The sequence below is a fragment of the Ptychodera flava genome, unplaced genomic scaffold, assembly GCF_041260155.1.
Source record: "Ptychodera flava strain L36383 unplaced genomic scaffold, AS_Pfla_20210202 Scaffold_115__1_contigs__length_218440_pilon, whole genome shotgun sequence".
Classification (NCBI taxonomy): domain Eukaryota; kingdom Metazoa; phylum Hemichordata; class Enteropneusta; family Ptychoderidae; genus Ptychodera; species Ptychodera flava.
In genome coordinates this window covers 138,444-149,516 of record NW_027248297.1, presented here as the reverse complement: position 1 = coordinate 149,516, position 11,073 = coordinate 138,444, and the positions used below count along the sequence as shown (strand labels likewise).

General features: G+C 36.5%; 1 long non-coding RNA gene across 1 annotated transcript; it reads right to left on the bottom strand.

Annotated features, from left to right (window-relative positions):
* Positions 1-5,061: 5,061 nt before the first annotated feature.
* LOC139126663 (uncharacterized) lies at positions 5,062-10,221 on the bottom strand. The gene is made up of 3 exons (XR_011550679.1): positions 9,774-10,221; positions 9,528-9,631; positions 5,062-5,158 (listed from the first exon to the last, which is right to left on the bottom strand). It is a non-coding gene; the product is annotated as an uncharacterized lncRNA (long non-coding RNA).
* Between the last annotated feature and the right edge of the window lie 852 nt (positions 10,222-11,073).

Genomic DNA, 11,073 nt, shown 5'->3' with positions numbered 1-11,073 from the left:
CATGAAATGTCTGACGCAAGTTTGGACAATAGAAAAACAATGGTCCAACTTTTATCAGAACTGTAGCTGTCAAGTATCGCTTTTCATATTTTCACAGCTTGGATTTAAAACAATGGTGTTGTGACATGTTTCATGCATCCTACGTATTAATCATTGTGAATCAAGCGTTGGCAAGTTTTTTGTCGACAAAGTATTGTAAATTTGGGAGTCGGACCTTGGGGGCCTTGGAGTGAGCATATATCCAGGCTCTCGGAGCGAAGAGTTGCCCCAGGCAGCCATCAGGCTGACCTGGGGAAATAAAGTTTCGAGCGCAACGTTAATTCCTGTGTCGCCTGATCTATATATTTACTCCATCTACGCGTACTGTGGTCTGAAGTTCCCCATAATCCTGATTCCAGAAAAACAAGAACGTTTTCCTTACAATTTGACACCTTTATATCAGATTGTAAGCTGAATATTCTTCTTTGTTTGAAAATTCCTCATGATATGCTGCTCCTTGTTTCATGCGTGTTGCTATATTCTGCTGTGCTATTCTGTTCTACATGTCTCTCTAAGAAAACAATTGCATTGAAATTCATGTAGCTAAAGTACATTTAATTTTAGCAATATTGACGGTCAACCATTTATTCTCTCAAAATTGAAGGTCGTTCAAGCACCATAGTTTTAGACAGACATTCGCGCATGAGAATTGAGACATAGTATTTCCTAACTTATGTATGTGAAGTGGACTTTACGAGAGAATGCGTTATCTTGCCTGTCATAAGTAGAATAGAAACAGAATATACGATTCAAAAATTGAAAATATGTAAAGAATCTAAAAAGAGGTTTGGACGGACTGTTCGGAATGTAATTGACTTCGAATGACATCCTGACTTTACCACCAATCAATCAATCAAATGTATCTGCAACTCTTCCGTGAGCTTAAATGAAAAGAATTAAAATTCACATCTCTTCATCGCAACATATTTTGTACTTTAGACCTGTACTTGAAACTTTAAGTCATTCTTTACAGGGGTTCAAGACTTGTCATGTTTCTCAGAGGGTACCGTTCAGATAAAGAATTCAATTTATCGATATTTACGATATTTGTCATCGTCTGAGTGAACATTGAGTATTTGAACATAAGAATCAAAGTTGATAAAACTATTCAAAATTTGTTATAATTATGAAATCGTTAATTGTAGAGCAAACAACCGGTTCCGTGCATATTCACGTGATACTGTATAGTGATACTGTCAACAGTGACGTTGTAAAGTCATTATCCATACATACTTGTTCGTGAAAACAAATTGACTCTAGCCATGATTTTAGACCCTGCTAATGCAAAATTATGCATCGTACTCTTACGTGTATGTTGCAGTTGATCATTTTCATGCTAAGGAATCATATGTGTCACGACTGAAAAGGAAATGTAATTCGTACATCATTTAGTCCCTACATCAATTTAAATTATCTAATTCTCGCCACTATAAGCATACGGGTGTGCAAATATACAAAGTGAAACGTAATATAATTGTATCATAGAAGATAGAGAACGTGGAATTTGAGCTCGGGGACTCAATACTGCCGACGTTTTTGCTCCATTTTAATTTTACGGTCAGCGTTACAAAAATATTTAGATCACCAATCCTACTGTCCGATATCGCCTCATAATGGGCTTATTTCGCAAAGGATATTTATATTGTCTATAAGTAATAAGAGCCGCGGAGCCAATGACAGTAATGGTGGAATTACTTAATTACAAACAAGTTGCAATATTAATTACAAACATTGTAATTACCGCAGTATTATATCCACGGTGAGGCAACAACTCTGCCAAGCAACAATCGTGATTTTACGCACTTTAAATAACTGATGTGAAAATAGCTGTCCTTGTACGTTACACCGAGGCAGTGAGAAAGTGTTTCGTAGAGCTTAGAATTTTGCTGACCACGGAATAAAGGCAGGCCCTTGAAATTTTCTGTACTGGAGAGGATGTTCTCTTTTTGTCGGTATCACACCTCAACCTGGGGTGAGCAAATGATAGATTTATGGGAGCTGCCCAAATCAATTAGCCCGATCTCAAGGATATAGCATTTCACCGCAGGGCAAGTAATTGTTGCGCCCTTTCGCCCGACGGGGACTAGCGTAAATTAGGCGAGTTGGAAAATCAATCAGTATCAAACGAAATAGAGAACGTGGCATGTGTGAGTGTACGTCTTTGCAGCATTCATAAACAAAGACCTTTAAAATTCGTTGTAGTCATCAATGAAATTCTTTGAATAAACAAATTTATTTCGACCATGCTTTGATAGATGAAATGACTTATGTGAATCACGGCCACTCCACAAAACGGACATCCATCTCCTTCGTGTCGCCATAATGTGGCGTACTAGCTATCTGGACTGGCTTTGCCGCTATGACGGATATGACATCAAAATGACTCTTCCATTAGGGGCCGTATATTAAAAATATTGCAATAACGTTTGGTTTTACGTGTAGTTCAGTCACTTGAACTTAAATTCTACATTATTTTATCATTCTTTATTGTTTTCTTTCATCAAAAGTTATGGTTTTGTACACCTTCCTAATATTCACGCACGCACAGTAAGTGAGACTACCCACAAGTCTCCATGATCTGTACACACGGAGATCACTCACTGAACTGAAGCAAATTTCTTCTGTACACAGAACAACTCAGTCCACCTGACAGGTGGTATGATGAGACCATCTTAGTTGCTGAAAACTTTATCTTGAAAATTGTGCAATTTTTAGCACCTCCAAACATCGACTTCTCATTCAATTTACTCTTGAATTTCAAACATAATCAATAATTTTGGAACATAGTTTTAACAAATAATCCTGAACTTAAATTGTAAGTTAAAAATTGTTAAGAAACTGATAAAATTGAAAAAAGCCTTTAGCAAAAAATGTCTGAGTGAACAAATCAAGGGGGATTGTGGGTAGCCTCACTTACTGTGGCACGCCTTACATCAAATAGTCTTCTCATCTAGCCTACACATACAGCCATCATCTACATGTACCATCGCACATTGCGATCGCGATCGACACAACATTGAAATACATGCATGTGACGCTATTTTGGGTGTCATTGTTGGAAATTTCATCTATTTCTGCAATTATTACTTGGATATCGAGGAATAGAATGGTGTTAACGCGTATGGCATTGAAGACACCGAGATATTCGCAACATGGAGTGGGCAGCAATCTCATTCAGATCACAGGGTATCTATTTTTAGTGGAGTGCATGCATGACCATTCTTGCATGCATACATGGTATGACTGTAAGGTATCTTGTCATACTTTTTTATTCATAACTTTCGTCACTTCAATGAATTTAAGCAAAAATCTTCATGCAAAGTACAATTGTTTCCTCACATCTTGCAGTTGGAGAGCAGGCAGTGAAACCATGAACTTCACAAAATTTAACAAGTAAAATTCTATGGTTGAACTAATTCCTACCACATGTGAATGTATGTGAATGTTTATATTTACAATGTTATAATTTGTGATGACCGCAATGGTAATTGATTGACAGTGTTGCCATGACAATATTCAATAGTAATCTGCATAAACTTCCCATATTGTAGCGACAAGAAACAGCTACACAAGTGACTAAATTTCTTTCATCTTCACGTCACATGTGACAGACCGCGTTCAGTCGTAAGAGGAGGGAAGCGAAGGCAGCGTCCTCCTCGAGCAACGGATCTTATACCATAAAAAAGAGTTATTTTTTCCTAATTTTTTTCCTAAATTCAAAATGAATGCAGCTCTGTAATTTGTCTATAACTTAAGAGCTTAAACAAACAGTTTGAGAGTTTTGTAAAATGCCGTGATACCTTTTTATAAGTAGTAATTTTTGGATATATCAAATTTAAAAAAGGAGCAAGTTACTTTACCTTACTTAATATTCATGAATAGCTATTTGTTTTGTTAAGACTGATAATTTGTATTATTGAACTCTCTCACAGACCCGTATACGAGTGGAAGCCTTGAAACACCTAAATAGGCTGAGTTTATATACCGAACCAAAACCTTCAAATTAGATTTTCTACTTGCACTGTCTTCATCTACGAACTCAGTCTTGCATGCCCGTGCAATTCCATTAGAGTTTGGGTGAAATTGTGTCTCTCGACGTGTTCCTGTTCTAAACTCTAATTATTGTCAATTGGAGCTAAATAGGCTAAACACGATAAACACAGCTGAACACAGCTAATTACAATATTTAGCCGGTCTAAATAGCGTTCTAAACTTCTTAATTTAGCTGGACTTTAGATAAGCTCTGAGGAGTCCGAACTTTTTTCCAGCGATATATCCGATAATTACGATATTTAGCCCGATCTAAAAAGCGTTCTAAAATTTCTAAATTAGCTGAGATCGGCTCTGAGGAGTCAATTTTTTTTCCGGCGATATATCCAATAATCACGATATCATATTTAGCCCAAATCTAAATAGTGCTCTAAACTTTCTAATTTAGCTGGAGTTTAGATTTAGATTCAGAAAATTCTAATTTAGCCTTCTAAATTTCTCGCTAAACCTTCTAAAAACAATAAAACACAATTCCGCACCTTACTGGCAAGTGAGCGTTATCACCCGATCTTCTAAAAGCGTTAGGCCGAAGAGGATACGGGTGTCCAAGATTGGTTCATCGAATAGGCAATGAATCGTAAGATTTCGACAAAGGTTGGACTTTGATTTCTCCAATAACGGAGATATCTATGAAGCCAGACCATGGTTATTTCCAGTCGGAGGTTAACTAACGTTTCAAGCAAAAAATTGCCCCGAAAATAAATACAACTCGTCATGACTTGCTGGGTCACCCTTCGAGCAACCGAGTAGCCGACCGCGATCGCTTACAGATATCGTGATACACGAGATTCAGTGAAATTTCGACCCTTCCGTGCTGCACTTAACTTACTTCATTTTTTATTTTAGCGATCGGTTTTGAGAGATATCGACCTTAACATACCAAAATATTTCTTATATACTTTGTTTGGGGATTTCACTGAATTGGTTTTGTACATATTTACAACATGAAACAGATGTTCATAATACTCACCGAACCCCGAAAATAACCTCTACCATTGACATCACATCCATCATCTATCAAAGACTTAGCCCTCTCAACATCACCTCGCTGTGCTGCATCAATGAGATCCTGTAATAGTAAACAATAAGTTATACCCTGCTATACTCAGATTCCTGTGATGGTAAATAATTAGTTATACACTGCTAAGCTCAGATTCAGAAACTGCATGAAGGATGATAAAAATGGATTTAAAAGGATTTTAGTACCAAGCCCAGGGCTTGTTTACATTTATACAATTTATTGGGTTGTATAATATCATCTTACAGCACGTACATTGGCGGGTATGCAGAAAATTGTCTGATGCGCAATACTAGGCACTTATATGTGTCATATACCCATCTTCGTTTTTTTATTTATTTTTTCATTGATTGCCAAGGACAGCAGTACGAAGGACAGCAAACTGACACACGATGGTCATTTGATCACTTCCGTGTGATTTTGAACATTAATTGAACTCGTGTAATGACTCAAATAATGACAATTAGAGTCTTAACAAGGAAAATGCACTATAGATTAATGTTCATAATTTGTTTCATATAGTGTGATCTATTGTTAGTATAAAATATTTGAATGGGTATATTTCTTGATTTCATAGTATTGACAGAAATACTGACTGTACAACAATGTCATCGACTTAATCTTTGACCCAAGGCTCGTTTAAACAATAAGAATGGACAATCAAAAACACAATCTTTGCCATTGTTTCTAGAACTCTTGTCGGCGTGCTGTAATTTGACGATTGTGATTTATTACACAAGTTTTGTACGATTAATAAGACTATACCAAGTAATGAACCAAAAATGGGCAACACTTTGAATTCAAAGTACCATATTGTCATTGCTTACATTGTTTTATTGGCACGTGTCAAGATGGAGGTAGGTAAAGGGTACAACTTGTGCAGCTGCACTGTAAAAAAAGCGGACGCTAGACGCGTCTTTACGCGTTCAAAATGTACATGTCGGTGTTCAAATTTGAACGGCTAGTGTTCATATTGTTAAAACTAGTGTTCATATTATTAACAATGATGTTCTGAACCTGAACACGTAGTGTTAACAGCCATCTCCTTATAGTGTTCAAAAACTCAGCATTACAGAAATTTTACAATACTGTGAAACTATTAACAATCTTTAGTGTTTTTCACTTTACTGTGGCTATATTAGATTTACTACTGCCTTGCTAGTCCGGCAAACTACACGGATTTTGATGTAACGAATTTCCCACTAAGTGAAAAGTATCTCCGGTCTAAAATTGCTGAAAGCATGCTTTTTCTAAAAAGGAAGTATACAAAATAATTTTACACGTTTATTACGGGTTGAAATTTTGAAATTTTGAAAAGAAAATCAGATAACCACCATGAACGTTTTAATTTAACATCGGCGTGCAATAGGCATTCTACTCCTTAACACTTTGTGTTCAAGTGTGGTGCCTTTTAATATCCCATCATGTATCAAAACGGAAGTTGCGACATTTTTCTTGTAAACGCACGCTGAAGTCATGATCGTGTGGAAGTAAGACCAGAACGGGTAAGTTTTCTCTCCAAAATTTTAAAATGTGTTACATTTTGAAGCATCTGTAGTTTTATCCTTTGAAATTAATTGCATTGTACCTTGTATTGGAATAGCTAAAATACGCGAAGAAACCTGTTTTCTTTCAGTGGCTGGTATACCATACAGTAGCTGTGAATAGGCAACGGTACTTTGGGCCATCATCGCCTATCGATCGCACTCGGGTCAAGGGTCATCGCAATAGAACTGTGAGGATAACCCCTGACCGAGTGCAATCGATAAGCCATGCACAGTAACACTACGTAATCACGGCTAACACATACATGTCTTTCAGTAGGCACATTTGCATGTAAAACATCAGTTAAACTTCGCAGAGTATACAGTATATTGTTTCAGGATATGAGAGTCGGCTTTTTTATCTTTCACCAGTTGATGACAAGAAGAAGCCAATATTTTGTAACAGTTTTGAAAAGAGGCACTGTATATGGAATTCTCCCCTTTTCTTAACCTAATCAGCCCCTTGTCATTCATTTAAAGTCTCATCTCGCTATATCACCTATTGTTGCATTATTTTCAGATATGAAAAGTTGGATTTAACTGGAAATCGAAGAGTTGATACAGAAGCTGGTGGTACAGAAATTGAAGAAGATGAGTGTATAGGTAGCTATCTGGAAACAAGCTTGAGAACCTCAGTTCAACCCTATAGACTCAAATTTTCAAGGGTCAGTAACTGATTTTGATAAGTTTTTGTATTTTTGTTCTTAATTAATCTAAGCTTTAGTAGCACGCTATGATCAACTAAATGTTGCTACAGAATAAGCTTTCACAGACATGTAGTCTCACTTATCAGATGCAAGGTTGGAATGAACAATTAAAGCTGAAAGCGACAGAAAATTTGTATTCAAAACTTACCGGCCTGTTAGCTTTGATATTTGCTACACACGTTCTTAGGATGATCTTAATTTGATAAGTTCAAATTATAAGAAACCTTCAATTGTGTATTTTTGCAACTTGTTACCATTTTTGATCAGACAATCCTTAAGTGAGCTGTCGCATATTCTCTACATAACAAAACGAGCACTTTCGACCGCAAGGTCGTTTGTCGTATTCCTATATTGGTGAGAAAATGGCTAGTATTTTGTTTGTTGCCATTGGTTTCAGGCGGCACTTTCCTTTCACAAGCCAATTTCAGTAAGGACTGAGATTAAAGGTTCAACATCAAATGCTTGTTGATACACAGAACAAAACTAATGAAACAAAGTCAAAATTAGGTAATATGTTTTTAATTTCTGAGAAGTAGATTTTTTGAAATGTCACTGATTTATTGCAGGGTTTATTTAAAGATATTACAAACAAACAAACTCTTTTGTTTATGAAGGACATTTTTGGACAAGGAAATAGGTTTTACACTGCCAAGGACGCACTCTCCCCACTTTGTTCATGTTGTGCCTTACTGTGACAGTTCGACAACTTGACATGTTGTGTTTACTTTAGTGTCGACAACTATGTATCATGTGCATTAGAGAAGCCTTGACTATACTTTTCAAAAATTTACAATTGTTTATACAAGAGGCAATGTCTTTAAGAAACCGTCTTACATCAGTGGAGTATTCATTTCATATATACGTGTTTCAACACAATAAGTAAGCCAAATTTTGAGCTTTTTCAAAAGATTTTTTGTGCGTTTTTAACAAGTGTGAACATAAAACGTAATTTAAGTAAAACCTGCTTTGTCATTACTTTGTTCGTATTATTTAAAACAATCTACAGGGTTTATGGGAATTTTCTTCTGTTTATGTTTTCGATAGGAAGGTGTTAACATCGTTGGCGTTTGCCTCTGACAAACTTTACAACGTGGCTATATTATTATCCCATTTTACACTAATTATTGTATTTTACTCAAGGAATTTATGTGTAATTTAGAATAAAAATAATTTTACTGAATATCAGTGGTCTGTTTTGTTATTTCCAGGCTTTAACACCCCCTGAACGCCCAAAATTAAAGGTGTTCAACGAGTGCATATCATGTGTTCTATCCTTTAACACATTTATCGTTGAACGGCGTCCATGCGTTCAAAAAGTGTTACATCCCTTTGAACGCGTAAATGCGTTCAATTTTTTGAACACATTTCATGTGCAACGTGTGTTCAGATATGGAACACATGGTGTTCAATATAATGTCTGATGAACACACAGTGTTCAAATTCTGCACACGTGTGTTCAAAAATTGAACGTTGATTGAACACGTAAGTGTTAAATTTCTGAACATCTAGACGCGTTCAAAAAGTGTTACAAAAAGGCGTTAATTGGTGTTCTATCCTTGAACACTTCACTTAACAGTGTGTATACCTAGTAGTATTTTTGTAGAGTAGCTTTAAACGTATTTTAATCCTTTGACCCTAGCTGGAAAGCGAAATGTCCGTATGACATCATAAGTCACCAGGGGTCAGGGTGCAAAGGGTTAAATTCTATGAGAATACCGATCCGCGAGGACTATGGTTAATAACGTTTCTTATCTTTTGTTACCATACAGAAGCATTGTGATTAAACGATCGTGATTAAATGCATGCATGAACGCCATTATCTAAAAACGCTGAAAATTTCCACCACGAACCGTGACCTTTTTACATCCAGGATAGCGATGATCATTCTTGTTAGAAAAGAGCGTGCATGTACCTTGTAATGCACTAGACAAAGTTGTTCTTCTTTCTATGGGATTCTAGAAAGCCATGCTAATAAGATTTAGTCATACACGTGAAATAGATAGAGCTGAGCTTTCCAGTCTGACAGATTCATTGTATAATGTGATAAGTTTTACCGAGTAACATTGCATGCCCGTCAAAACTAGAGTAACGTAGCACAGTTGAATGAACTCTTTACATGTTACATACTACAGACGTAAAATCGTGCGAAACATTTTTAAGTCTGCTAACCTGGGGATCCCTGTATTTGCTGGCAGCCATGCTGATGCCATAGACAATGCCAGGAGATCATCAAACTTCGTTACTGGCGTGCACCTTCTTGACGTCCTGGCAGTCTGTCGAAACAAATATGGCGTCACTCAATTGGTCTCGTGACCGAACATACACATATTACGGGTAAATCATTAACTTCTTATCTCCCTATTTCAATACAAACAACAATAAACATAAACGGGTGTATATTGATGTCTCTTTTACCTTGTCAGTGTTTGGTATGGCAAACGGTTCCTTTATGTAAGTTATCTTCACAGCAGGAAACATTGAACAATAGAAATAATTCCGAAAACCGATATAATGTTTTTCTATGAATATATCTCTGGAAAGGACAAAAATAAGCACTCTATGATAAACTTTCACGTTTACAGACAAGCATTGCTATTTTTAATGTAGATACAGAAGTTGAGACTAGTTTGTAATATTCGTATGGTGGAAGTGACACAAGTACCGGGCGATCTGTTACATTGAGATATCTAGGTACTCTAATGATCAAAAGTGAACAGTGGCAACGCAAAAATGTTGATTGTGGTCAACTTGATAACACTTTACCAATGTCTGAGAGGTCACAGTACGGACATATTTGTGTTGAGTTGTGATGCACTGACATTATTCACCTACCTTGAGGTCACCTGATCGATGACGGCATTTAATTATAATGGTCTGACACATCAGCTGTATTTGTGCCCTTGACCGATATTGGCAGTGTCACATAGGCATAACTATACAGGTGACGCGATATCAACAACACTTCGTACCATATCGCCCATATCATAATACATGCTTTGATTATGACCGTTTTCCTAGCGATCTTTGGCAGTAAGCGACGAAATCAACAGTTAACACGATTGGAACTAATTTGGGATAATTGGGTTATCATATTTTTCAAATTTCTTACAAGCGTAAGGTGCCATGTAGCTGATCATAAATGTTGCAATATTGCAAATTACTCATAAGAACAAGGGTGTACTGTAAAAAGAAAAGCTAATGAGATTACATTTGTGGATTAAATCGACATTACTTCACTATCCAATTATCCCAAATTAGTTCCAATCGTGTTAGTTGACCTTTCTTGACCCCATCTGTACTCATAGAAAGTTGGTTAGTAAGGGATGACATGATAATCGTATCAGTTGTGATACTATTCTGCTGTTGGGTCATTCCACTTCATTGGAGGGTTGTGGTACACTTTTTAATGTGTAGAAACTGTTTTTAAGGGATATTTACTATTAAGCTCAGTACTACGTTAGATGTGAAAGATAGGATAGAGTATGTAGTTTTTTTCTGTATTGTGAAAAATAAACTCATCATTACTTTACGAAAGTTATGAGTTCCATTAACGAAATCGGGTAAAGTTAAAATCTCGCCATCATAAAACGCTCTCAACAAAGGGCTGCCCATCGCATAAATCAAGTAGCTCTACGGCATATATGAATGTAACGTGGACATATTAGCCGTACAAGTCTCCTGTTCATCTCTAAGAACTGTGCATATAGGGCGTCCC